This window comes from Citrus sinensis, chromosome 9, assembly GCF_022201045.2.
Source record: "Citrus sinensis cultivar Valencia sweet orange chromosome 9, DVS_A1.0, whole genome shotgun sequence".
Lineage (NCBI taxonomy): Eukaryota > Viridiplantae > Streptophyta > Magnoliopsida > Sapindales > Rutaceae > Citrus > Citrus sinensis.
In genome coordinates this window covers 17,371,183-17,374,152 of record NC_068564.1, presented here as the reverse complement: position 1 = coordinate 17,374,152, position 2,970 = coordinate 17,371,183, and the positions used below count along the sequence as shown (strand labels likewise).

The 2,970-nt window shown below is 35.9% G+C and overlaps 1 non-coding gene across 1 annotated transcript; it reads left to right on the top strand.

Annotated features, from left to right (window-relative positions):
* The first annotated feature begins 2,254 nt into the window (after positions 1–2,254).
* Positions 2,255–2,361, top strand: LOC127900200 (small nucleolar RNA R71). Its single transcript, XR_008052210.1, has one exon. It is a non-coding gene; the product is annotated as a small nucleolar RNA R71 (small nucleolar RNA).
* The last annotated feature ends 609 nt before the right edge of the window (positions 2,362–2,970 follow it).

The following is a 2,970-nucleotide window of genomic DNA, read 5'->3' as shown; positions in this document are numbered from 1 at the left end:
CCGATCCCTTCCATATGGCAGCATCATTACTAGGATCTTGAAATTCTTTAGAGTACCTATCACTGAGCCTGTTTATCTCGAGACCCGAAAGCTCGGTCGAGAGATTATTTCTTCGATCGGATTTTTTAAGAAGCGTGGAAAATGGGAAAAGACAACATCCTCTAAGAATGAAGATACTCTGCTTGCACCAGAGGATGATCGTATGTTAAATGACGTCTATTCCGAGGATGAGTTATCCGACTTCCGCCTTGGGGCTAGACCGAGTGTCCCTCGTCGAGCAGCAGCAACAGCAGCTGTAGCATCCGCAGCAGCTTCCTCTCAGGATGACGAGCCGGCCGAGCCAGTCGTCCCTCCTGCAGCATCGACCGTTCCTGCAGATCGCATTCAGCAGCTTTTTGACAAAGTGGATGTCATGTCCCAGCAACAACAACAACTTTAATTTGACTTTACGACCTTTCGGCAGCAGATGTTAGATCAGTAGATGGAGTTACTTGCTGGCCAGCGCCGCATTCTTGGTCACCTTGGTTATGATCTAGGCAGTTCCTCTTCACAACCCCCGTCTTAGTTTTCTGCCTCTATGTTTTTTGCACAAACATTACTCATTTCATGTAGCTTGTTGTGATACTTATTTTTTATTGTGTTTGTGATGCTTTTATGATGTTTTTTGTTGGATATGTGGACTTTATTTATGATTGAGTCGATTTTGATGATCTGTTTGATTGTTGTTCTTAATTATATTGAATTTGTTGGAATGGAGGTTGGTTGATAAGTTGGCATATATATATGGAAGTGTTTTTAACTATTTTTTTTGTTGAGGATACGTTCATTTTTAAGGGGAGATTCTGCCGAAATTTTTCCAACATGGTAAATCTCTAAACTTCGCTTTTTAATCTTTTCGCGCTCATTTCTTTTTCATGATGAAGGGGGAGATAATTTATCAATTCAATCTATTTTGTTTAAAAATTTTTTTTATGAGATTAAAAATTGATGGGCACATATTTAGGGGGAGCAAAATTGCACAAGTATTTTCTTGAATAGTTTGTCATCATCAAAAAGGGGAAGATTGTTAACATAAATATTTCTTTATTATTGATTTTGATGATAACAAACTTGATTAAGATTGATTAATCTTTTAAAAGCTCAAATAATTTTCATATACTTTTAAATCATTATTCTCACTTTATAAATGAAAATGATTTTGGTTATTCTCTTGTAAATGGTTTTAATTGAAAAAGCTATGAGAACTTTGTTTCATAAATATTGTTTCAAGTCTATAAAATGGATCTATTTGACAAGTTTTATAAAGTGTTGGTTTTGGGGTGCAAAATAGTTCATTGTAGCAGTTTCTGAAGAAAACGGCGATCCGACATGTTGATAACGGCTCGCCGACATTGAACAGAACTGAAGATTAGCCTTTGGACCTAAACGGCGATCCGACATCTAAATAACAGCGATCCGACATCTAGTTAACGGCGATCCGACAGTGAGCAGAAAGTCAATAATGGCTAGTTTTCAGCTCCAACTATAAATAAACTCATTCAAATTCAAACAAGATTGATCACAACATGACCATTGAGCTTATATTCGAGAATACAATCTTCATAGAGCTTTAAAACACATCTTGCTTCATCTATTCACACATTGGGCATTGATTTGTAATCTTAAATATTGTGTGAAGAGAAAAATAATTTTTAATCTTTTACTTTGAGTGATTGTAAGTACTGGGATACACTTGGGTTAAGAGATTGTGGATAATCTCTTGTTGTAAAGGTTCATTGACACCTTGGAAGTCAAGTGTAAGCATTCGAGGCCTTGGAGGCTTGCTTAGTGAAATCCTCAAGCCCGGAAAGCTTGGAGGGGTGGACATAGGCGAGATTGGCCGAACCAAGTAAAAATCTTCGTGCTTGAATCTCTCTTCCCTTATCTTTTTATATTGTAATTAATTTAATTGTTATTCCATTAAATTTATTTTAGATTTGCATGATAATTTGTTTTAGAATCAAATAATTTTTAGAATCCCAATTCACCCCCCTCTTGTGTTGCACACTTGTATTTCAATAATGTTGTCAAAGCATTTGCATTATGGACTCCTACTATAGCTTGTCTGGTCAATGACTACTGATAGTTGTTGTTAGTTATCTTTTTCAAAATTTCATAAGTCTCATTGCAAGATTTAGATAACAAGGTCCCATTTGCTGAATCTAGTGCTTGGGTTAAGATATTGTAAAAAGTTTCCAACTGTATACAACTAAGAATATCATGATGAGGACATCTTCTAAGTAACTCCTTGAATCTTTCCCATGCATCAGACAAGCTTTCATCTTCAAGTTTATGAAAAGATGTGATCTCATTTCTCAATACTTAAAAATTTATTAGTCAGATCATTCCATGTAGTAATGGAGTAAGGTGGTAGAGAGTTCAACTATGCTTTTGCTCAATGGCAGTCCATTGAAAATGGGAAGAGTTTGAGTCTTAATGCTTTTTGTAATGCTCCAGCTATCTTAAAACCATCACTTACTTCCATTAAACACTTAAGGTGAAGGTGAGGATCTTCTTATGGCAGTCCATTGAATTACTCCATTGTTTGAAGCATCTGAAACATCACTGGTTTGAGCTCAAAATTAATAACTTGGACTTCAAGTATAACTATTCCAGGATTTGTGCCTTGAGGGGTCAACACTGCATAATCCTTAATGGCTCTTCTCCATCATCTTCCCTAAAGATAATATTGTTGTTCTCTAGTTGCCCATGAATATTCTGCCCATTCTGACCTTTTTGATCTCTTTGTGCATTAACTGGTTCTATTTCTCCTCGAGGGTTCAAATTTCTAATATCTTGCAAATCATCATTGTCTGCAGTAGCTTTTAAATTTCTATGCTCTTTTCTTAATTTCCTTGTAGTTTTTTCAATTTCTAAATCAAAGTTGAATTCAACAAGTTTGTACTTACGCATACAAGTTTCACTAGAGCA